This window comes from Parasteatoda tepidariorum, chromosome 2, assembly GCF_982258835.1.
Source record: "Parasteatoda tepidariorum strain Cologne lab strain chromosome 2, Ptep-v5.0, whole genome shotgun sequence".
In the NCBI taxonomy this organism is placed as follows: domain Eukaryota; kingdom Metazoa; phylum Arthropoda; class Arachnida; order Araneae; family Theridiidae; genus Parasteatoda; species Parasteatoda tepidariorum.
Window position 1 is genome coordinate 57231365 of NC_141756.1, and position 26975 is coordinate 57258339.

At 26.9% G+C, this 26975-nt stretch overlaps 1 long non-coding RNA gene across 1 annotated transcript; it reads left to right on the plus strand.

Annotated features, from left to right (window-relative positions):
• The first annotated feature begins 15173 nt into the window (after window positions 1–15173).
• LOC147815782 (uncharacterized) lies at window positions 15174–17614 on the plus strand. Its single transcript, XR_015431388.1, has 3 exons — window positions 15174–15310; window positions 15413–15523; window positions 17318–17614. It is a non-coding gene; the product is annotated as an uncharacterized LOC147815782 (long non-coding RNA).
• The last annotated feature ends 9361 nt before the right edge of the window (window positions 17615–26975 follow it).

The following is a 26975-nucleotide window of genomic DNA, read 5'->3' on the forward strand; positions in this document are numbered from 1 at the left end:
TTTATTCAAATATTTCTTTAATGTTATTTGTTCTCATAGAGCGAATGGCAGTTTTTAAAAATAAATGCATTTATAATTATAGAAAAAGCTCTCTATTTACCAATAGTAAAAGTATTTTTGGATGAAAAATTCGTAATTAAAAAAAAATTTTGAATCCTAATATAATGCTTTTGATAAACTAATTTACTACCAGAGTAAAAATTAAGTATGTAAACTTTGTATATGCTCATGTGTATTCAATTATAAGAAATTTAAAATAAACAGACACGTGAATTTCCATTTATGTTTGATAAACAATTTATAACAGGGAATTCTAGTTTTTATTAGTAATTTCATAATTAATAATTTATCAACAGTACACAAAATAAAAAGAATATAAATTTTTAATAAAAAAGTATAAAAAATATAAATTTTTCGAAGAAATTAGGATATGAAAAATAAATGGAAATATTTTTTGACGAAAAACGCAAGGAAAAAAAAATAAATCTTGCTGATCGAATTCTTTTAATCATTATTAAATTTTTTTTTGAAATATTATTGAAAAATATGTTTTGCCAAAAATGTTCTTTCGTTAGTGAGTTATTTGCGGTTTTAAATATAACTCGATGCAATATTCTTAATAATAGATAATTTACTTAAAATTCCATATGTAATTCGCATATAATTCCAAACATATGGAGAAAAATTTTATTTTAATGCCCTTTTAAACTAGAAATGCTAGTTTAGAAAATAATACTTTATAGATTTTTTAGCAAATAGTTTACAAACAGTTACAGTTTTAGCAAACAGTTACAGTTTTAGCAAACAGTTACAGTTTTAGCAAACAGTTATGCAGTTTTTAGCAAATAGTTTCTTACACAAAATAAGAATTTTTATATTTAAGAATCAATTTTCATATGTAAGTTTAGTTAAGCAGAAAAAAACATGTACATCGGAATATTTATGCTATATTAGAGGAAACACTCGATTTTTTTAAAAAAAATAAGAGAAACAAACAGGTAATACAAAAAATGAAATTTCTGATTAAAGTAGTTAAATGCAAAATTTGAGAAGATAAAACGCAAAACTTTATACATAAATAATTTTTCTCAATAATAAATAAAGTAAGTAGCAATCATTAAATCTTTTATTGATTATAAAGCTTTATTTCACTTGGCATGTGTTGTAAAAAATATTTTGATTTTATTTTTAATTTTTCAACTTCATTTCCTAATTTTTTTAATAAAAATTAAATGTGCACTAAACTCTTTCCAGTTGAATAGTTTGCGTATTTGTTAATTATTATTAATTTTTAATTTAAGTTTCAAGCAAAAATTAGAAATGGAAATCAGCAAAAAAGAGATATAATAATGTTTTTACTAATAAAAATATTACATTAGATTAATAAGATTTATTAAAAAATGCCTTTTTAATCTCTCTCTCTATATATATAAATATAACCTTTTTATCCTTAATCCATGTATTTATAATCTTTATATTTATATTTATCTCTCATGGGGAGAACCAATTCGCCAAGTTGAATGATTGCTGTCAAAACTTAGCAATGATTGCTGTCAAAACTTAGCAATCATTAAAAAAATAACAAATGGCGACTAATATGGTGATAGTTTTCCAAAACCTAAATAACATAAGTGATTAAATTTAATTATGTTTCCGTTCAATATGAACCATAGAATCTTCACTGAAGAAATAAAAAAAATATGTTCAAAGAAACACAACAAAAACTCAGAATCTTCACATCTATAGAAACACAAGAAAAAACTCAGTAATTTTTACCAAAGTGCTCTGTCACAATAAATTATAGTTTTATAATATGAAATAGTTAATAGTTAATAAAAAAAAATAGTTTTATAATATGTGATGAAATTTAGTAAATGTGTTAAAATTTAGTGTTTTTATCATGATACCTTAGAAGAGCTTGACAAAAAAACAGTTCTTCATTTAAATTTACTTTTCAATTTTATATATTTTAATCAATGTGTAGCAGTAAGGATTGTAATTTTGGAAAGCAGAATTTCTGGCAAACCGTTACTATGTGAACGGAAAAATTACCAAATGAATAGTTTAAATACCGTTGATCTTGTTTTCATTAACCAGAAATATGCTTTTTTTCCCTTTTCTTTTGCTAGAAGTGTCATTACGGTATTGTACGGTAATTTGACCGGTTTTATTTCTCTGTGTTGTAATCATGTTTAAGACAAACCGTTATTTAATTTATCACTGTAATAAAGTTAAAATAAATTCGGAAAATCACATGAGTCAACGAGCTGCGCTTGATATTATCTAACAATAAAGTCTAGACTTTGAAAAAAATATTTTCACATTTTTGCTGCCTCTGTACTGTTAGAAATCTTTTATGACATTTTAAACGTAATCTACGTTTTTATTCTTTCAATTTATACCTAATATTTTTTAATACTTGATTGATTAAATAGTATGTTTCTATTTAAATTCTACAATCTTGTGTAAGATCTTACCAATAGTAATTTGTTTTAAAGAATACGTTATCATATTTATGTTTTATATATAAATCTTATTAATATTATAACATTTTCATCAAATTTTAAATTTTGAAAAGCATTTGTTAAATTTGACATAAAAAGATATTGTCTAGCAAAGCTTTTAAAGTAATCTCTATTTTACAGAAATTCGTGCCCGTTTAGACTTTATTAACTATCATCAAAAAATATATTAACTATCACAAACATTGCGTAAAGGGAATAATTTACACACATAATCCTCTTATAAAATTATTTATTAAATCCTAACATTTTTGTAGTAACTTTAAGCATGCATTAAAAATTCTTCGTTTGTACAATTGGTTTGTCAAATAAGATTGTCTTAACTATTTATTTCAAAGATAAAGTATAAAACTCAATGTATGAACACTATTTTAATGAATTTGAGCTTAATGCTCTTTTCTCAAAATTTCGTAAAAATTATACCAGATGCTCAGAAAATTCTGAAGTTGATTTTAACGTTACCCGTAAATCTACAAATCATAAATTTGTATATAAAAAAGTACTATTAAATATCCAGATATAAATTTTTAAAAAAATTTTAAAATTATGTTTCTTAGGTCTTAGCTTTGTTTACGATTGTAATTGTAACTCATAATTACCGAGGAATTATCAAAATCCTAAACAGTTTGAGATTTTCAAAAAAATTAGTTTTCTTGTAATTTATTTTTATATCAGATATTTGTTAGATAATAATCTAATATAGTGTTGTAATATAATATAGATAATAATGTAATGTAGTGTAAAAGAAGACTATTTCCCCTTTGGTTTTGATAAATAAAGGATTTAATTTCACCGGAATATGATTACATTTACTATGTTTCTGACTCCATGGGAGCACCAAAAAGAATAATTAAAATTCTTGATCAAAATAAGTAACCATATTTTTCTGTAGCAATGGATTAATAATTATTATTGAAAACAAAATTGATAGAAAAATATTTGCGAAAAAATAATTCAAAATTGCTACAACTTTCGGACATGTTAATTTCAAAAATAAGGATTTCCTTTTAAGCACGTTAAATTTCAATTCTGCAATCTTGCTAGTCGCAGAGGGGTTTGCGTGGTATTTTTTATTACAGGTTTATAAATCAATAATTTTCGAATTAATTATCATAATGAATTTTTTTCATACCTTCCTACTTCCTGACCATATTTTTACCCACCTTTATATTTTTTTCTGCTCGCATTTCCACCAAATAAGTGTTATAGTTATTAGGCAGCAAAACAATATATAAATGAATGCGAAGCAATAAAATGACAAAAAGGACGCAATAAAAGCACTTGAAATTGCAACAACTTTTGAACTTTTTAGTGTAATCTTCACAAAAAAAAATTAGTATCTTGTGCTAAAATCATTAATAAAAATGGTAGAATGAATGTATTTATATTCATTTAACTGCTGATAGGAAGTAATAGCAAAAGTATAACAAAACTATTATTGGATAGTGGTTGAATTAGATTATTGGAATATTAAATTTATTGCTATTTACTTATTGAATATTAAATTTATTAAAAGTAAAATTAAAATGTAACTAATTTTAATCTAAAAGGAACATTCTTAAATAAATAAATATTCGTAACAATCTTTATTTTAATTAATGTTATGCCCACGTGAATATTAAATTAAAATATGAAGAAGATTCAAAAAGTGTAAAAACCAATTTCAAAGACAAACTACAGCATTAGAAATCTATTTTTGATATTTTTAAGTGGAAAATTGTTCATAATTTGGAATTCGGCTTGCCTTCCATTAATGTATCAAAAAATTTTTATTCGTTAATTTTTTATTCGTCGTTGAACAGCCGACCCAATTTCGGGTTTACGACTACTAATGTTCAACTCCGTAGCCTTGTAATTTTGAGCCAATCCAGAAGACAAGGAAACTCCTGTATAAGTACCACCAGAGGTATTGATTTGTTATAGGAACATAGAAACTTCGCGACTCTACAGATTTAACGTGCATCAGTCACCATTGTCTTCAGCCGGCGGAGATCGAGCCCACGAACTTCTGAACATGGGCCCAGTGCCCTACTAACCAGACCATCCCGATCCAATAAAAAACTATTAAAATAATTTTAGAAGAGCACGTATAACAACCACTTTTCAAAATTGCATAAAATCCTTCTGTAATTAATATTTTAATAAAAATTATCTCTCCTATATTTTTAACTCTGCAAAAAAATGCATTTAATAAATAAAAGCTTGAAATTTGTAAAGAAATAATTAACGTACAAAATCATTTTAGTTAAACCAAACAATTGAGATACTTGTAATTAACCTACATTATCAAAGAAAACATAGTATGGACGTGTGTACATAAGCTTCATGAAGTAATTTCCTCATTTAAGTACTTATTAATTGAAAATTAATTTTAAATTAAAGGAATCTATTAAAATAATAAGCGTATTCATGCATAACATAATATTTTATGTTGACTAAAACTATGAATATAACTAAAGCAACTTAACAGGTTACTTTTCCACCATAAAAAACTTGTTTTATAATTTATTCACGATTTAGTATTCAATCGTACTGTAGTGCAGCTGCTAATGAAAGTGTAAATCAGTTTTGTAAATCAAACAAAATTTTCAAAATTATTTAAGTTATCTACACTAATCTCGGACCCAGACCAGCGTCTCACTGTCCTATTTTGAAGTATAAATAAACTTTGATTAGTTTTATATTCATAAAATGAAACTACAGAAAGTTTCAAAGAAATCGGGACAAAATTAATCTCATTTACTTTTCACGGTAAAATCCAATTGAAAGTTTTTTTTATTTACTGTGATTCCGGTTTTCGCATTTTACGTTTTCAAAAAGAAATTATAATATAGATGAAAACTTATGATAGTTTTACTGTCATAAGAAAGCAAAAGTTAGGCTAAAGAATTATTGAACTTTTAAATTTGCTTTTTCTCAAAAGAAGAGTGAAATATAATTTCGTTTTTTAGTACTTCTTTAGAGGATACTGTAATATCTCTAATTTCGTATCACGCTAGATAATCAGTCTGCAACATTCATTACAGAAATAATCTAATAGCATCCCTGAAAATAAGTTTTTGCTGCTGTTATACATAGTTTCATTTTGTTTAATGTGTTTTAAAATTAATAAATATATTTTTAAATTTATTTATAATATACCAAAATTTTCCTTTTTGCATTTTGTTGAACTAACATAATGCCCTTTAATATGATAAGGAATGACTTAAATACCATCGTTTTATGTTCATTTCAAAATGAATCGAATTGGAATTTAGTTCACTCTGAAAAAGAAATTTAATGCGTTGACTAGGATAAATGAAATCGAAATCTTAAACTTTGCCTTTATAAACTTATATAAAAATACAAGGCTTTAAGCATTTTCAATACTTTCGAAAAGAGCATCTGTGAGTTCCAATTTAGTCGATATAAATAAGTCTCAATCTTTTTATTTAAACACGTTTTTCTTAGAATGTAAGAAAAAAAAGGAAAAATTAAGCAAAATTTTTATCGGCATTGCATGATTTTTAAGAAGATTATAACTAACTTCTTAAAGATATATATTTAAAAATTTAAGTGAAAGAATTGAAGTATAAAATAAACTTGCTTAATTTCTGTAGATCATAATTCTCTACGTAAAAAAATTATTATGCGTATTTCAAACACATAAAAGTAACATGCAAGAGTACTTTTTGTTCAAAATGCCAAAAAATCGAAATTTAAAATTGTTCAATTAAGTAGGAGATAATTTCACTTAGTATGGGCGTTAGACGGCATTATATAACATTGGAAAAGTAATTAGAATATTTTTTTTCAATAATTCTAGATTATTGTATCCCAAAAGCAAACATTCGTACTTTTTCATTCATGTTTTATTAACATTTCTCTGCTATCTGACCATTTTAGTATTTGGTAAGATTCTTCTACTTGATAAGACCTGTTTCCGGAATAAATTACATTTATTAATGTATATTTAGTTATTAGTCCTCATTTTATGCACAGCAAAAAATTCAGGTAAAATTTATACCATACAAATTTATACGATTTATGCCATATTGAGAAATAATCTGACTAATAGATCTGGATAATAAAACTATATGTTATTTAAATCATTCAGTTGGACATTTTTCCGTTCATACGGTAACTGTCAACCGAAAAATCTAGTTTTTCAAATTATAGTTCATTTAACTACACATTTGATAAACTGAAAAGTAAATTTAACAGAATAAATGGCTTTTATGAGATGTCCTAAGATATCATGATAATATTATCAAATTTTATCTCATTTACCAAATTTAATCACACATTTTAAAACCATATTTTATTGTCAATTTTGGCAAATCATTTCAAAATCGCTTTGGTAAAAATTACTGTGATTTTTGGTGTTCCCATAGAGTTAGAAACACGGTATATTTTTCCATATTCTGTTTATTTTGATCATACTTTTTTTTGAGTGCCGAAATTACTGTAGTAATAATTGAGATAATATTTTTCGCCAAGTCACACAAATGTTGCAGATGGTTTTAGCAGAGGAAACTTTCCATTACCTGCTTTGAAAAAAAGTTTAAGTTATATTAAAAACAACCTTTAAAGAGGAATTATCCCATTTATATACCAATAGTAATCATGAGAATTACTTTTAACTTGCTCACATTAGTTTCAAAGTATTCCTTTAACGTTAACATGCATTTCGACTTCCGGAATAAAAAACCAGGTATTGGAAAATAGTGAAGTGACAGCTACGCATGCACTTCTTAAACCTCACTTAGCTCAACATTTAAATTAGAACAGTTTGCGAGGACGCTGAATCTTGAGCAATTTTTTATTTATATGCTGAAAACAATAATTTTAATAGCTAATATATTTTCGGTTATTAATATAATTTCGTTTTTAAAGGCATTTTGACTTCTATCATCTACTACAGAAAAAAAATCCTTAAAAAAAGGGAAAATATATCTAAGTTACGTAATGAAATTCTAGTATTAAGTACCGGCACCATTCGCAAAATCCATATTTATCTTAAAATATCATACCATAATTTTGATGGTAATATTTAATTGGAGTAATTCAATGATTTCATGATAATAATTACCGTAAAAATTATAGAATATCAGATTTTTTTTGTTCCGTAAAATTACAGAATGTCAGATTTTTTTGTTTCATAAAATTACAGAATATCAGATTTTTTTTGTTCTGATAAAAATGGATTTTACGTAAAAAAATACCGGCATCCTGAGTGTCAGTACTTTTTAGCGTAATTTGATCTGGAATATTTCACAGTTATGTTGCTTTGTGGACCACCATATGTTATTAGGTAACTGAAATGTTGTTATATAAATGGATGTTGAAAATTTTCAATCACGATTGCAGACAAAACTTATATTTCAGATATTCTATTTAATTAAATTATTGCATGTTAAAAACAAACATATTATAAAGAAATTAAAAGCATGTAGTGAATAATTTTTATTTGTTGATTAAATATTTATCAAAAAACCATGAAAGTTTTTTAATTTAAAAAACACACGAAGGAAGATATTTTACTTAAGAAAAGAAGTATACACAACTAATTAATAAAAAGTTTTAATAAGATTATTTTATTAACAACGAGTAAAAAAATTTCTAAAATAATATTGAATATGTAAAAGTAAACAAGCGTATATTTTTCGGCAAGAATAATAAATATAAAAACATTTTCTTAAGCATAGATAAATAGTTTATATCTAATATTATGCATATAATAGATCAATATATCAAAAAAGAAAGTTGGATTTAACTCATTTCATTTAGAAATTAAAAATGTATATTGAAATCATTTTTGCTCCCTAAAATAAATCAAATTTTAATTTTATTAAATTAAAAGCTTCTTTGAAATCATTTCTCCAATATCATTGCTAAAAGATTAGGATTTATTTAAGTAAGGATGCATTTTAACTAATAAAAAATTTACTAGGGAATTTATGAAAATATTTTTATATTTATCATAATTAAAATATATTGAAATGTATTTAGATTCAGTTCAAAAATCTGTAAATGCGTCTAGGTGTAAATTAATAAAGTTGAATTATTTATTATTTCAAATGTCATTTTTATTAAGTACTTTTTTAGCAAAGAATTTTTTACAAGCATGCGATTTTATTTCTGTTTTTAAACTATAACAAAATTAAAGCTATAATTTTGATAAAAATGCTTGCAATAATATTAAAATATAATGATTTATAAATAGTAAAATTTTTTGCACTTTTATTTATATCGTGTTGCTGTTTTAATAAATAAGCTATAACATGTTTAACTGTTATGGTCACTTTTTCTGATCCAAAGGGACTTCTGCTGGCTTCCTTTTCTAAAGAAGCCGTTGGGTTAATTTAAAACATGGATTGAATTTTCGAAAATTATGATAATAAAAGCGTATATTTTTAACATGCTGTTTTCTCTAACAATTACAGTAACAATAAGATAAAAGGTTTGATTTTTTAAATTTCACTGAATTCTTTCGCTTCACATATATATTTTTGGAAATTTATGATTTAATTGTAATCAATGTATGCTATTTTTTTTTAAGATTTTTGTAAAATAATTAATAAATTTTATAACGTATTCCCCGATGATTTTTCTCACCAGGTTAATAAGGGGTATCGGTAATTTAATTCAATTTTCATAAACTTTAAAGAGCTTTAACTCAAAAAGTTTCATAAACTGTTTTGAAATAATTTATTTTTATTTTCGTTCTTATGTACTTCTTTCGAGTTTTTCTCTCCTTTTCCATTTCACTTTTCATTTTCTTTTCTATTATAATTTTACAACTGGGTTTTTCGGAAAACATTGGCGATTAAAAATAAGATTTAAAAATTAAGATGTTTTCGTTTATGACCTTTAAAGTGAATAAAAAATTGAAGTTTGAAAATGCTGTTAAGGTTTTCTTTTAAATCAAAAGTATATATCCATAAAAGGGAGAAAACTTATTTCACCATAATTATATATATTAAATGTATACATTATAATGTATATGTTACGTTGAAACACCGAAATCTGGAGAATGTCGACATTCACCGGTGAATGTCAACATTCACGTAGTCGCTTGGTGTATGCCCGAAGTATTTGCTAAATACCCTTATTTATGACTCTAACCGGTGAATGTCAACAATCACATACTCGCTTTGGTGAATGTCCGAAATATTTGCTATATCCAATTTTATATTAATTTATTCGCTAATATTATTATATTTATTTGATATATTTATATTTATTCTATATTTTAATACTTACTGACGATAGATTAGAAGAAACATCAGTGTTTGGAGTACCGGTCAAATGTATACCGGGCAGTGGCACTTAACCTTAAAAAAACATCAGTGTAGGGTATACCGGGCAAATGTATACCGGGCAATGGCACTTAACCTTAAAAAACAACGGTGTAGGATATACCGGGCAGTGGCACTCAACTTTAAAAAATATCAGTGTAGGGTATACCGGGCAAATGTATACCGGGCAGGGGCACTTAACCTTAAAAAACATCAGTGTAGGGTTATAATATCGAATAAATGTAATTATATCCACGAATAAATTCATATCAAATCGAATGTAATAAATATTTCGGACATTATCTGTGATTGTCGACATACACCGGTGAGGGTCCGAATGTACAAGTATGTAATGAAATATTCGATCTTTCACCGACGTATTTGGTGTTTGTCGACATTCAGCGGTGAAAGTCAACAACCACCGATTTCGGTCTTTCGCCGTGACATATATATTATAATGTATATATTATAATGTATACATTAAATGCAAACAAAATGTATATATTAATGAAATTTTTGTTTTTACATGAATATTAAAAATAGTTCACGTATTAGAACAAAAATAAACATTATTATAGCTATATAATAACAAACAGTAATGTAATATTTTAAACTAAACATTAATTACAGAAATCTTCACATTTTAAAACCTTCATTTTAGGATTATTATCTCGTATTAGGTATCATCAAAATATGTGTTTTAATCAGCAGTAAAAAGTGGATTTAAAATTTATTCGATATAAATATCGGGACTTATTTAAGTTTTGTAGTAACAACTATTAATATTAACATATAACAACTGTAACTCAAACGTTTAAGCGCAAAAATCTTAGATTTTCATAAACATCCTATACATCTAATTAGATTAAATGATATTTTGATAAAGAGCCTGAAATTCTGGAGAATAGAAAAAACATTTTTTTTTATCCTTATATCTTTCTTTTCGCTGAAAAGATGTAGAAAAATGTTTTAGTATGAACTCATAAATCATAGAAATATCATTAAATATTCAACATCAGTTTTAGAAAAGAATATCATTGCACTCCAGAAAAAATGATAAATAATCGATGCAAGCAATGTTTTGTAAGATTTCTTTTCTATCATATATTTTCTAAGCGAATATAAAAAATGCATTCCTATTGATACTTTGAACAAGCACAAAATTGAATGAAACCATAGTCTAACCAGCATCATAAAAAGGAATCAATATATTTCATTTCTGAACCATTTCAACAAAAAATTTTTTGTATTTCATTCATCTGATAAATGTCTTTCTAATGAAAACTATAGAGTTTAGTTTTGCTTCAGAAATTAACTTTTTTGTAATGTCCATAAAATTAACTATACCAATATGAATTAGTTTACTTATTAAATAATTTCAAACGGGTGATTTAATTCACCCTCTAAATTTATACTAGAAGAAACTTTGATGTTTGAAGCAATTATTTTTGGCTTCAGGAATTAAGTACCTAAGTTTTTTCTATTTTCCTTTTATTTTACAATTTGAAAAAAAATGTAATAATAATCAAAAATTTTAATTCATACTGATTATTTAAGATAACTTTTAAAGTTCGAACGCAGCAAAAATTACAAACTAAAATTTTTAAAATAACAACTTCTTACTCGTTTTCTAAATATACTTTGTCAAAATTCATAAAAATTTAGAAGAGGTTTTTATTAATTGGAATATGTTTACATTTATTTCTCCCATTCTATCAAAATAATTTAATGTAACTGAAATATGGATTATACAAATAAAGTAGTTAATTTTATTTCTCTTTACGACTGAGCTCTTTTGATTATATCTCGATCATTAACTTACTTGGAATGTCTTTTTGTGAAATTAAAATAAGTGCTATCTGTTCGCGGTAAATCTATGGTTTGATTGAGAACAGCAATTCTAAGTAAGTTCTTATCATCTGCTATGCTAAAATATTAAATATTATTTTGATGCGTCATGCATTATTTCCAGAAAATTTAACAGTTTATGTTTTCCTTAACTTGGTTTTTCGTAGCTCTTCTGCCGAGAAAAATAAAACAGCCTTATCTAAAGTGCCTTACACTTGAAGACAAGCTATAATTTTAAACTATATATACCATCTTGTCGTGAAGAGTTATCTGATCTTTATGACAGGCAAATAACCTAAATATTTTAAAAGTTATTAAGGGGCCGGGATAGCCTGGTCGGTAGGGTGCTGGACCCATGTCTGAGGGTTCGTGGGTTCGAACCCCGCCGGCCGAAGACTCCCTGTATAGTTGGTGACTGATGCACGTAAAAATTCTGTCGAGTCTCAAAGTCCTCCATATTCCTATAACAAATCAATACCTCTTGATTTGTCTGTAGATGAATGAATGGGTCCGCCTTATAAACAGGTATGACGTATGAAGTGGCAGAAATGGAATTCTTGGCCATAGATGGCTCCACTGAAAAATAAGAATCACACACTCTGCCTTAAATTTGCTCGGTTTCATAAAGCAGGCTTGCCCGTGTGGCAAGTGACATTAAAACAAACCAACAAAAAGTTAATAAACATTTTGAAAAATTACCAATTTGGTGACCTTTGTCCACCCAGTTGGAAATTATAAAAACCAATGTCTTATTCTAATTTTTTCGCTAAATTTTTATGAGTAAAGATAATGCAGCAATGGAATAAGTTTTCAGATAATAAAAAATAAGACCACGAACGTTTTTCACTTTTCTAAAAACTGTGGCTTTTCTCCATATCGATGTTTCACACCATTTTCGAAATAAGCATCGAGGGTGCTGGCTAAAGAGAGACTAAACTTAACTTACCAGTCATGACTAACTGTTGCAAAGTCACAGCAGTTAAGAAAATTACATATTATTCGCAAAAAAAGAATCATATCATGCAATAACAGAACATTTGAAAAGCACCCTTAATGTTATTCTGAGAACTCTTATCCACCCTCTTGAAGAATCGTTCGACAGTCGTTCGTATGTGTTTCTGTAAATTTTTGAATCGAATCAAAAATAATCCTGATACACCTTTTTTTATCAGATATTATACACTATAGACACAACAGAAACTATACAAAACTATACAACAAACAAATATACACTCGGAGAATTATTTTTTCTTTATTTACATGCCAAGTTCAGGCATGTTCTAAAAAAATTTTCTACGCAATTTTTCAAAGGATAAGTTAAAAAAGTGCTGTTATTCACACACGGTGAAAATTCTGGTATAATTATCATAATGTATGGTACTGATATTTTTAGTAAAAAAGCAACCATAATTTGGTTAACGAAAACAAAATATAAGGGATATAAACCATTATTTTAAAAAAACTTTCTATTTTTTCAGAATTCACGATAGCACTTAACCATGAATTCTGAAACTATAGCTCTTATTGCCAAACATTAAGTAAAAATTTCGAAACTGAAGAATAAATTTAATCAAATAAATGCTTTTTATGCCATACTTTAAGGCATCGTGATAAAATTTCATCATTTCATAACATTTACAGATTTTTATCATATAATATAAAACCATATTTTATTTTTTTATTTTGAAAAAATCATTACTAAAACACTTCGGTAAAAATTAGTGTAAATTTTTATCTTATTCAGGTAGTTTTGACGGAACTTTAATTATCAGTGCTCCATTTCATGGTTATATATTTTCAACACGGCATTTTAAATAAAATGCATAAAATTATCCAAGCATATTTTACTTGCTGTTTACTTGCAATAAAGAAACAAAGCAGTTAAATAAAATCATTTCCAAATTTTTATGATATTTTCAAATATTTTTTTGTAAATTTATATTTATATATACAGTTTTCAACTAATTGTGAAATGTTTTTGAAAAAGACTATTTCAAAAATTTTGTATTTATAGATCACAAAACATTGAGAATTATAAAAGAACGGAAACTAATACATTACATAACTGGTTACAAACTCTTTACTTACTATACGATAAGGCTTTCCAATTAGCAAGAATTTTAGAAAATAAAGAGTATAAGCATACGTTATATGCTCAGCAAGTTATAATTAGCTTAGTAAACTGAAACTCTGCATTGGAAGTAATGTAATTACTCCTTTACCTATTGTTAAAGTAAGTTATGAACTTAGTTGGGTAAAGGTATCTATCAATAAAAATGTATCCATGTCTTATACTGCTATAATAATGACGCAATTAGTAAAACAAATTAGTTTCTAAAAGCAGTTTTAATTACATCCTCTTTTCGTAAAATCGAACATATATAGTTATCTAACGTAAGTTATTTCGTTGTTTTTATAGTTGTTTTCTGCAATTAATAAAAAAAATGCTTTTAAAATGATAATTTACTTTAATTACTCAAATAATAAATTAATTAAATTGAATTAGGAGCATATTTATTAAATTCAGTGCATTTAAGTCAATTTCATGAACTATTTTTTTAAAGTTAATACTTTTATGCTTATTTTTACCATAATTACAATTGTCATTGAAAATATTTAAAACTATATCAATACAAGTAATGTAAATAAATACTAAGTAATATTCAAGAGATTTATGAGGAAATGTGCAATAAAAGTATTAAATGTAATAAAATAGCTATAAAAAGCGTTTTTGTTTTTACCAAATATTACCGTATTCTGGTGTCTGTGATGCCTAGCTATCTTTAATTTTTACGATGAGTATATAATCGATTGTTTTGTGTTTGAGGAAGTCAATATTTCTCGTACTATTTTTAACTTATCATTTTTATCCCATGATAACATTCTACTAAGGAGAACAAATACATAATATTAGTATGTTCGTTTTCGTTTACAATCTAAATTTCGTCATAAATCTAGATTTCTTTTCCTTCCCACAAACTAGACAAAAATATGAAGAAAAAAGAACTGAAATCAATCAATAATAATTGTTTTTTAACCATTATTTTATGTCCTACTTTTCACATCGATATTTTTCGCCATTTTTTTTTTTTTTTTTTTTTTTTTTTTTGCAGGGAATATCGAATTTTTACGTATTTAGCAGATAAAATTCTTAATCCCGTTACTTCGATTTAAAAAGGAATACAGTTTACTAAGTGTTTAAGGTAATGGACGTTGGTTGAAGGTAGTGAAGGTTCTTGGAAAATATGAATAAAATCTACATAAATAAAACATCATGCTTAAACGTATGTATGCTATTTATAACTGATGTCAGAGTGTGTATGTTATTTTGAACCGATTCGCACCAAATTTGGTGCACAGTGCTCCAAAAAAATGAACCACCCTGAATAACTTTCGATTTTATGATCGGTTCTTCACGTTCTAAGACACAATCTTAATTGAAACAAAGATTGTATAAGTGTAAAGATGGGAAACTCGCGAAAGTCGTAACAAAATTTGGCACAATGCCAGCGCTTCGTGTACGGCGGAGAAGTTTGTCTTCAGGGGCACAGTGCAGCGCATGCGCATTATCATCCTTAGTTTTTGAAGGAGAGTTTGGAGAGAGAAGCACATGAGAAATCAATCAATGGCGGACGTTAATTTGACAATTATCCCTAACAAGTAAGTGCGCTTTGTATAACCTATCTTCTGTTGATTTTTTTCTCCTTGTTTTCAATTTTGATAAAGATTCTAATCCTCTTTTTTTCTTTCAATATTTTTCAGTGATTCTTCTGTGCGCAAAGCAAAGAATTATGATAGATGTGCTTACTGCAATGTAAATAGAGCGGGTTATCCAAATTTGAAATTGTTTCGCTTTCCTCAAAATATCGAAATGTAAGTAAATAGTTAAGCATTTTCGAAGATTTCGGTAAATTATTTTTCAATGATTGATTATATGAACCTATTAGATAAGACTGACTTAGAATTGTAACTAAATGTGTGACTAATTTATAGTGTCTGACTTTAATTTAATTTCATTTGGTTTTTAAATTCTGTATAATTCCATAAGTGCGTTTATCTTTTTTGGTCGGAATTAAATACTTACAAATGAAATTTATGTATATAACTAAGTAAAAATTTAAATGTTTTTCAAGAAATGTGAAAAAGATCTATAAATTTGACATTTTAAATTTTTGAAAGTTCATTACATATATGAAATTATTTAAATAGTGTTAAGTGTTACTTTTTATTCATATAATATTTATAGAGTGGTTTATAGTAGATATATATATTTTATTTGTCTGTTAGCTCTAAATGTCCAGCAAACAGTACCGTCTTTACTTATAGGCACACAGGGCAATGCCCGGGGACCCCATTTTCTCAGGGGGCCCTAGAGAATCGTACTTTTTTGAAAAATTGCATTAAAACGAATTTAAGACTAAAATAGAGTATGCATTTTATAGAGTATGCATATTTTTTCTACAAATGGTGATTGATTATCAAACACCAATAATTGGAGTAGTTTATCACCAAGAAAACTTAAAAAGTCAACCGAAAACTATTTTTCTTATTTTATTATATGAGGATTACAACTGGTTAGCGTATCAATTTTTTTTAAACTATGCATAGTTTAAAAGTACTTTATTTGAGTTTTTGTGGTAATCAAAATTAGTTAAAATTAATGCATTATACAGTCCCTGGCCAAATTATTAGACGCACTATAAGATTCTATGTAAAATCTTAATTACTCAGGTGATACTACACAGCTTTATTGTATTTACGCTACTGAAACCGGTTTGTACTTGTTTACGTTTGTGTATCAATTGGTTAAATTAGGCGATATGTAATATAAATTCGACAAAATGTGATAAAAATACAGATTATTTATTGTATCAGGTACTATATTATAATATTATAATAATTAGGTCAAATTAATAGACGCACTGTAGTTTTTTAATAATGACATGATTTGCACGAGTTTACATACTATACTTTTATAATTAAACATACGCGTTAATTTATTAATATAATGTATTTAATTATAAAAGTATTAATATACATGTTAATACTTTTATAATTAAACATAAAAATAGATTTTTATTCGGGATATTTTTCATTCACCTCCTATTTGTATTCATTTTTAACGTATTTCAATTCATTGTTAACCAACTGATACACTAACGTAAAGAAGTGAAAACCGGTTTCAGCTACGTAAAAACAATAAAGCTGTATAGTAAAGCTGTACCTGATAATTATAATTTTACATAGAATCTTAAAGTGCGTCTAATAATTTGGCGAGGGACTGTATCTTAAAAATGATTTATTTTTTGTATGTGAAGTTTTTTAGTTTGTTTTTAAGCATTACGACACATTACAGGTCTAAAATATTTTTGTGCCCTGGGCCCCTGCATGCTATGAAGATGATACTGCCAGTAAAACGTAAATTTAATTGATTTTGTTATTTAATCCCCCAATGAATTGTTTTGTTGTTAAATTTCCTTTCTAAATATTTTCCTTAAACACTGCCTGCTTTTTTAAAACTATTTAATGAAATATTAATACTTAAGAAAAATAATACATATAATTTATTAATGCCATACATTTTAAGTTCCGTTCTCGAATTAGACAGCATTCTTATGTCATATTAGCACTTTAATCTTACTGTGTGATTTTTTTTTTTAATATTAGGTGCAAGAAATGATTAGAGGCCAGCAAAATTGTATCGTTACGGAATGTTGATACTGACAGACTGACTACATAACAGATGTAGATTGTGTTCAAGACATTCTAAAATTAAAGATTATGTATCAAAAATAATGCAGACTTGTTCCTAGTGCAGTTCCAATGAACCGATATTGCATCTTTTTAATTTTATGTTATTTTATTTCATAAACTTGCTCAAATATTTATTTATTGTATAAAATGTATACAATTTTATTTGTGTAATTTTTATTTTATTGAAAAGTATATTCTTAAAATATATGACCAAAAGGAATATTTTTAGATACGTTTAATAAAGATAAAACAAATTCTGCAACAAGTGTCTTGTTTATTTTTTTAAAACTCTAAGTATATATATAATTGAAAATTTTTATTTTTATATAGCACATTTCTTATACATATACACACATGGAAAAATTAACAAAGCGAAAAAGTTTTTTTTTCCAAGGGGAAATAAATTTTACTCAATTTTTTAAAGTTTTAATGAATTTTTATTTTTTAATATAAATTACTTTTGTTAAATAAATATTTACTACTTTAAAATAAATTATAATCCTGCTAAAATTTTTGAACTGAAAAAAATTTAAAAGCAAAATCGAATCCAATTATAATTAACGGAGAAAATATGAGTGCATTGGGTGAAAATCAAATGATCTGCGCCCGTTCTTCAATCGCTCTTGACGGTTGCTTTCCTGCATTACACCTTCAGCGCCCAAGTTGGGGGAAAGATCCTTACGACTTAACATTGATAGTATAGGAAGTTTCCCTTCTTTACGCGAAGCGTATAAGTTCTTTGATTGAAAGGTGGACTTGCTAATTAATAAGTGCAGACGATAATTTAAGTTATAAAATCAAATACATAAACGTACTTTCTCTTTTTTTCAACGTATTTGGATTCTTGACACCCAAAATATAAGGGGTAATCGCAATCTGGTAAGTATGGTCCCCAGATTTGAATTTATAAGAAAGTTATAATTCAAAATTTAAAACCACCTATAAAATAAAAAATACCCTAAATAAAACTTTGCAACCTTTTTTACAAATAATACTTACACACTGATAGTTATTTTAAAAGAATAGCGTCACGTGTTGAAGCAGCAATTTTTTTTTTTTAAATTATCATTTTTTACAAACTATAGTTGTTTAGTTTCCCAGTACCTATAAAATGCTTAATGATTTCATAGTTTCTGAAAAAACATTTCTTTTCAAATAAAGCATACAACCCGAGATGACAAGATGATGATAAATCACGCGAAATTTTGTTTAAAACTTTTTTATGATACAGTTGAACTGGATACTGTAAGAAAAAATGTACGAACAAAAACACACGCAGTTTGCTAATATTTTTACCATTAAATATGACACAAGTTATAAATTGTTTGAAAACTAGGATAAATTATTTCTTTTTGCGACATAGTTCATATTGAAATTGACAGCTTTATATATAGTACTCTGTCTTTCTTTTTAAACTACATATTGTTTCAGTTTGAATAATATTCACTGTGTAAAGGAAAATCAATAACAGGGTAATATATGAAACCTTAAATTTGTATGATTTATAATGTAAAATTTATACTAAGCTTAGGCTTGTCAAAAATTTAAAGTAATAGCTCCATTTTAAAAAATGATTTACAATGATTTTACTCAAGAGTTACCATGTTCAAGTATAAGATAGATAATTCTTAAAATTTTAAAGAAAACCACAAAAATCAATTTTTTACTTTGAAAAGAATAATAGAAACGCTAGGTATTAAAAAAAATATTTGAGTTTAAAAAAAATTCTTGTGATTTGAAAGCAAACATTACCGACATAATAATTTGATTTGTATAACTATTTGATACACTATAAACATTATAGTAAATGTATACTGTAAGAAATTTCGGATCAAATTATGATAAAAAGTAACAGATTTATGGTGCCGGTTCTTCTTATCGTAAAATTTTACGGAACTACAAACTGATATACCGTAATTTTTACTATAATATTTACTGTAAATTTATAGAATTAGTGTAATTAAATAAATATCACTTTAAAAATTATGGTATTAAACTTTACAGTAAAAAAAAGATTTAATGGTAAAATGGATTTTTCGCATAAAGCATTCAAGGTGCCCTTACCTTTTAACATAATTAAAATCGGAATTTCCTACAGTGCAATTCTATGCGCTTTTTGAGAGACTACTCCATTAGACTCCGTTAATGTTAAATATATTATTTATTCAGAAAGGCATGATATGAAACAACGATAAAATAAAAAAATTAACTGAGCAAAAATAAAAATATGAAACAGTTTTGAGAAAAATATTGATTTTCATGTAGAAAAGAAATCAAAATCAAGAAATTTCATATTTAATGAACGTTAAAACCATTATGTTATCATTATAGATTTAGTTAAAAACAGATTCTTTTAGAAATTATCTAGTCTTATTATTTTGCTATTCTTTATAAAAATAGACTATGATCATTTTGATTCATATATTTTATTTAAGCAACAACTAGTTAAATTCAAGAATATTTCTCCAAAAGTACTTTTTTCAGCTCTTTTACATAAAGATTTTTCCTACGTTTTTCGTCAAATGCACTTAAATTGAAAAATTTCTCTTAAAAGAGTCAAGGAAGTTGTAACTGAAGTTAGTAGGAAAATTACACTTAAAAAAAAACACTCATTTAAAAATGTTTTACTAAATTACAGAAATAAACTATTGCATTACATTAAATTACAGAATTTAAAAGTAAGATAAAGGAGAGAAAAAATTTTATATTTTTATTTTAATGAAGCGCTTATTTTACGTGTTCCATACAGCAGTTATTCCATATATTACTTGACAAAATATTTTTTAAATTATTACAAAAAAATAATACTGCACCAACTCTTAAGACAAAATAAGCTATAATTATTAACGGACGTATCTATATCAACTCAATATTCTCATCAATAATAATAGCCTTTTCCTAGGATAATTTTTCGGAAGATTTCCCCTTTTCCATTCTGGGCAATCCACCAACTTATCCTCCTCAAAGAAACCGACACTGCGGAATTCGGAAAAATCCATCCAACCTGATGATGGATGGAACAGTACATGCTTCTTAGATGATCCACTTAATTTATTGGTAACCCTTAGCGACCTCGTCTCCATATAATAAATGGATCAGGAGTTGTTAAGATCGGGAATGATACGGTCGGTTGGATGGAAAGAGATAGCTGAAAGGTTAACGCAAAGGTGACTTTCGGCATATTAATTAATTAGTCGCTTAACTAGCAGAAAGATAAGACGTCCTTTTGGGTGTTGTGAGTTATAGATGCAGCATTTCATTTGCATTGTAAACAGACATCAGGAGAGTTGGGTAATCGAATTAAATTGAGAAGTCTACTAGTTAAACGCTTCAAAGGGCCTAAATATGATAGAGACATTTTCAAAATAATATTTTTTTAACAAATAAGTGTGGCAAATTAAAATTTAAATTTAAAATAGAGTTTCAATTTTCATGAACATAATTAAAAAATCTTTAAGAATTTTCTTTTAAAAAAATTAAATTTAGAACAATAAAAATTCAACGTTAAAAATGTCTTGTTTTGTTAATACAGGTCATTTCTAATTTGAACTCTTTGCATACTATTTTTCTTTTTTTGGAAGAAATAATGGTGTCAGAAGATGTTTTAGAAAAGGCCAAGACTCATGCCGGGCTGTTGCGCCAATGATAATGCTTTGTTAATGCTAATTGTCATAATATTTGAAAGAATGAGTCACGTGCAAACAGAATAAGTTTTTTTGTTTAATCAGAGGGTTATAAACTTCTACGTGCTACTTTTGAGGAAGCCAAGATAATTACAAGGAAAAATATCGTTCTAGCTCTGTCAGTGTATGCACAGTGGGCCAGAAGACCTTGAATTTTGGCCAAAAGTCAAAAATTAAATTTCAACTAAAACATGTTTAGTCAGCTTTAATATCGCCCAAATTAAGTATTCATAATCATTCCAAACATTTTAGTTTACTTTTTGGACCGACGAGAGTGCAATGAAGTGAAAAATATGTTTAAAAAAAATTTTTTTAATATAACTTTTAAATTTATATTTCAGAAATATATATATAAATTTCACCTTTCTGTTACATTTTTATAAGAGTAATTAGTCTGAAAATATAGTACAATTTTTCAATTTGTTGAATTAGTTAATACTCTTGACAAACTTATAGTTTATATTTTATCATTTGACATTTTACAATGTTTGACTCACTTTCGAAACTTATCTCCAAAAAGTTCCACGAGGTAATTAGCTAAACTTTTTTTTGTTGCCTTCTTTGATGTTTCTTCTTTCGAAAAAACCTGCCCCATTTTGCCCATATTGCAAAGGTGGACTAAATATACCGAAAAACAAAAATTATGTTTTTTTTCATGTTTTCGCTTTATTTTGTAATTAATTCGGGTTATTCTTCGGGATATTACTTCAGAAATATAATTTGCTTTTCATTTTTAATATAAAATTACGAAAATTATTCTATTTTCATTGCTATATTTAATTATTTAAACGCACTATATATTTTTTGTGCTCGCCTTATTTTAGCCACCATCCTGCTTTTTTTTTTTTTTTTTTTTTTTTTTGGTATTTTAAGTGTATTTTAAAATTTTCACTATGAATTGAATTTACCTGCACATGAAAACCCTAAATAAAAAATCCCAAATTTTGAAACAAATTTTATCAAAATACTAATTTTGGCCACGAAACATTGGATGCTGGCCCACTGTGGTATGGAGGGAAAAAATATGGTAAAATTACCGTACTGAATTAACTTGTAGAAAAAAAACCTATGACTTTGTTTAATAAAACCAAAATATACGCTAACTATTCATTTGGTGATTTTGCCATTCATATGGTAACGGTTTACAGAAATTCGAGTTTTCAAAATTATAGTTCTTATTACCACATATTCAGTAAAAAAACTAAAATTAAATAAACTGAATAAATGGTTTTTAGGCAATGCTCTAAAGCAGGATATCTTAAATCTTTTTGAGAGGACATCCCATATATTTGTGAAATTTTGTGGGACCCCATAAGCATTGCGCAAATCCGAACAACAGGAATGTTAAACAGTCAGTTTTTTAACTTGTACTACATATACTGTTGCAGTTGTGAATGTTTAATTTTAAGACCTAGAGCAATGTTCTTGTTTCTTATTCCACTTAATCCAGTCCTTAGCTAGACCAAGTTCAGAAGACCAAGTCATAAACCAACACAGGATTTAAGAAATCAGTCTTCTCCTGCTCTAAACAGGAGAGCAAACGATCTGGAGTAGATTGGTGCGAACCTAGAGCAATGTCAAAATTTTAAACAAGGAATAAACTGAAAATACAATACAAAAATAATACTACACAAAATACAGTGCTAAATACAATAGTACAATAAAAAAAATGTGGTGAAATTTTTTCGTTTTTTTTATACCGGTATTGTCTTAGCTTTCTCTATTTTCAGATGCATTGTGTCAAAATATTTCGGGTGATAATTCATGTTAATATTCAGATATATTGTGTAAAAATATTTCGTACTTGTAAAATTATTTTTATAAATTGTCGAAATTTGAAATTGCATAGATTTTAGGTGACCACTGCTGCAGATCCCGTGACCCCAATTGGGATCGGGACCCATAGTTTGAGAAACTCTGCTCTAAAATATCGTGATGAAATTAGCAAATATTACCGCATTTACCAATTTTATAAAATTATATGAAACCTTATTTTACTGTTAATTTTATCAAAATCATTATCGAAGCGCTTCGTTAAAAATTACTGAGTTTTTGGTGTTTCCATGGAATCGGAAACACTGTATTGTTTACCATATTCTGGCTTTTTTTTCTCAGTGTATGACTTTCTACGTAGGGGAAATGGATGAATTCTACAAAGAGCAATAAATAATTATCAAATGTTTTGACCTATGAAAGAGTAAATTCTTAACCTATTTTAATATTAAAGGCACATTTAATATTATAGGTTAAATGAGACTAATGTAGATTTTGAACCTAAGAATAGCATATTTGAAAAGTATTTCACTATTGCTCTGCGCCATTCGAAGTTTTGATTAGATTTTTTTTATGCAGTGAGAAAAAAATTTAAACCATCTAAGGAGAAGGAAAATACAGATGTATACAAATACTCCCTATTAAAAAAATACTTTTAATATTATGGGTTTCGGATTGAACGCTTTTACTAACCTACAGAATGATTCTAAAGGCCATAAAAACTTCTCAAATTACGCCAAGGTAGCCCAGGATGGAACTTATTCAAAAAAGGCATAGAATGTGAAAAAAATTACTCCGTAGTATTTGACAGTATTTACACGAAAAGAAAAAAAAACAAATAATGTCAAATACGAAACAAATACCATAATTGGGTTTTTAAATGCAGTTAAATCTAAAAAGCCCATTTTGAAAAGTTTTGTTTTAAAAATTTTATTTAATATATGGCAAAATTGCCATTAATATTTTCTATAAATTTTCAACAAAAAAAATTAAGTTCAACTGTACAGTAATAATTTATAATATTTATCAAACCTTATTGTACTTAAATTGCATTGAACTCTAAAGATTGAGTGGCAGTTTAGCTTTAATCATACAAGAAGTTTTAAGCAAGCTTTAAGTACCCAAGTCAAAATTCTTGATGGGACCATCAAGATGTTTTGATGATTTATGTTGGTGTCATGATGGCCCAACTCTATTTGATGGCAACGAACATACAACAATTCCCATCATGTTGTAATGAATTTTGATGGGCCAATGAACTTCCATTATTTCATGTTGAAAGATGATATTTTAAGACATGATGGTCAAACAACATGTTATGTTGGAAATTTTTGGGCCAATAATTTCCATCGTTTTAAGATGGAAAATGATGTTTTACGATCGTTCAAATCTTACACTAAACAGTCAATCTTAGAAATGTTGATTGTTAATATTTAAATTTTGTCAATGGCTGACAATCATACGTAAAATTTTGTAGTTTAATATAAAATTCAAATAGTTTATAAGAAAATTAATGACCTGGATATCACGGGTAGTCATGGATCATGGAGCTGTATTACAAGTTAATCATATAAGGAGTCCAACTTCTATGACTAGCTCGTGACGAGTGTTTAATTACACTGTAAAAAAATCTCTCAAATTTACGAGGAAAAAAAATCTCACCAAGCGTGCCAGTATAGAACCATTTATTTAATAAGAAAATACTGCTATTAAAAAACAGACTCCTGTTTTTTAAGCAGATAACCAACAAAACATTAACAAGTAAACTACCGTAAACCGGGGCGAGTCTACCCATTTTTTCAGTTTGACAACTTTCAAGTGGTCAAACTTTTGTAAATATTAAAGAAAAAAAGGCTTTTAATAGGTGTTTCGGAATCGCTATTTATCCCTCTTTAAAGCTGTGAAATCGATTTTAGAAAATATTAACAGTTACGCTGTTACTGTATATTTTTATAGAACTGCTGACAAATCTCTCGTATGGGGTGAGTCTACCCATTCTACTAAAATGAATGTTAACATTGTAAATAATCAAATTTTACTATTAAATTGTTATTTTAGTTACTATATAGGATATTTATGAAGTAAATTTCATAACTTTATTATATATTCCATTTTTTTATTCATAAAATAATACAAATTGAGTATTTGATCGATTATCACATTTTGATCACAGTTTTGTTTTTTTAATCATTAACATTATGAAATAAAATAAAAATCTGATTATTGTTGATAAAAATAAATTAAAATTAATATAAATTTACAATTAAATAATTAATAAATAATAATAATTAAAGATTATTAACAAAATCGAAATTCAAACATTGGGAATCATGAAAAATCCTTTTCCCATTCTTTTGGGAGGTAATAATAATATATAAATAATAATTTATTTATCTTGCATTAACTAAAAAAAGTTAATTTTGTAATATAAAAATTGAAAAAATAGGTAAAATAAACATATTTTACATTTACATTTAAATTTAACCTATAAATTTTCTTATTAATGATAAATTTATCAATGCAGAATTAAAATAATATACTCAAATTCATTTAAAATGACTTAATTTTAATATAAACAAAGTTCTAAATTATATTATTATGCTTTATTAAAACTAAATACGAATGGGTAGACTCGCCCCGCGAATTCTGGATTTTTGTTTACAACAGCAAAACTTACATTCTTTTTGCTTTTTTCATATAAAATTAATGTAATCTCAGTCTTAGATAAGTTTATCACTTAACCAAAGAGGAAATAGTAATAATAATAATATACTTACGGAGCACCGACTAAAAGTTTGATGATTTTCAATACAAATCTCTCAAAAGACGTTTGAACAGGTCGGTTAAAAAGACACCAAATAAATAAAAACGGATCAAACTACTACAGCGCCATCTTCCTTAGAGTCTGAACTAAGTCCTCCGTCTGTAAAAAAAAATTTATTTGCAATTTAAAATAGTGAAAATTAAATAAAACTAAAATGAGAAGACTCGCCCCTGGATGGGTAGACTCGCCCCGGTTTACGGTACGCTATTTTCACAAACAGAGTTCTGGTTATTTTAACAAAAAATTCTTTAAAATAACTACATCAGCATTGGGGACAGTGCGAGCTGAGCACAATATTCATATGACCAGTCGGCGTTGGCATTGGAACCTGCATTACGTCATTAGACGTTAAACGCTCTGTCCACTGAGTACCATAACTCCAATATCTCAGTATGATAAAAAATCTTAAACAGTTTTTATCTTAAAAGTCTTACTTATTGAAATCATAATTAAGTGTAAAAAAAGTTTAAAACTGTATTGGTCCCCTCTTATAAAGAATGTCTGGCAATTGAAATTACCGAAAAAGATATTAAGACAGGTAATAATCAGGGAGCGTTTCGATTCAACAATGAAGTCGATTTAGTAGTTTTATTTATACAATGTTCAAAACCGTAAAATAATATTTGAAAAGTAGTGGCTGGGTGGCGCAGTTCGTTTGTCGTCGGCTTTCTGAGCCAAGTTTGCGGGTTCGATCCCCGGCGCAGACACCGGATTTTCGGGATGCAGAATATCCTAAGCGAGCATGTCGTATGATTATGCGGCATGCAAAAGATCCCTGGAGTGCCTTATTGGCTCTTGGCATTTCCGGCAAAATTAAAATCCTAGTGCACTTTAGCATCCAAATAGAGTCTCTGTGCTGCCATCTAGTGTAGCAGAAACTAGACTTCCAAATTAACATGACCAACGGTATCTCACCCATTGGGGTGGTCCTGAAAGGGTGGATACTACCTCTGGAGAATGCACGAGTTCTGCTCATTGGCAAGACCGATTGTGCAGCTCATTAGAAATATTAAAAAAAATATCTGAAAAGTAAGAGCAAATAAGGAAAATAATCATATAATGATTTGAAAAAAAGAAAATGTTATCTTAGGATAAGCAAAACTGCATGTCAAACACTAGAGTTTGACTTGACAGTTTTAATCCGTTTATGATTAGGGTGAAAAACAGAGAAAAACCGTTTAGTCATCAAAAAAGCTTTAAACTATCAAATACACAGAGGAAGACCGTAAAAAGAAAGGGAATTTTTAACAGTGGACCGCAATGAATCATATATAAAACAAGTACCAATTTT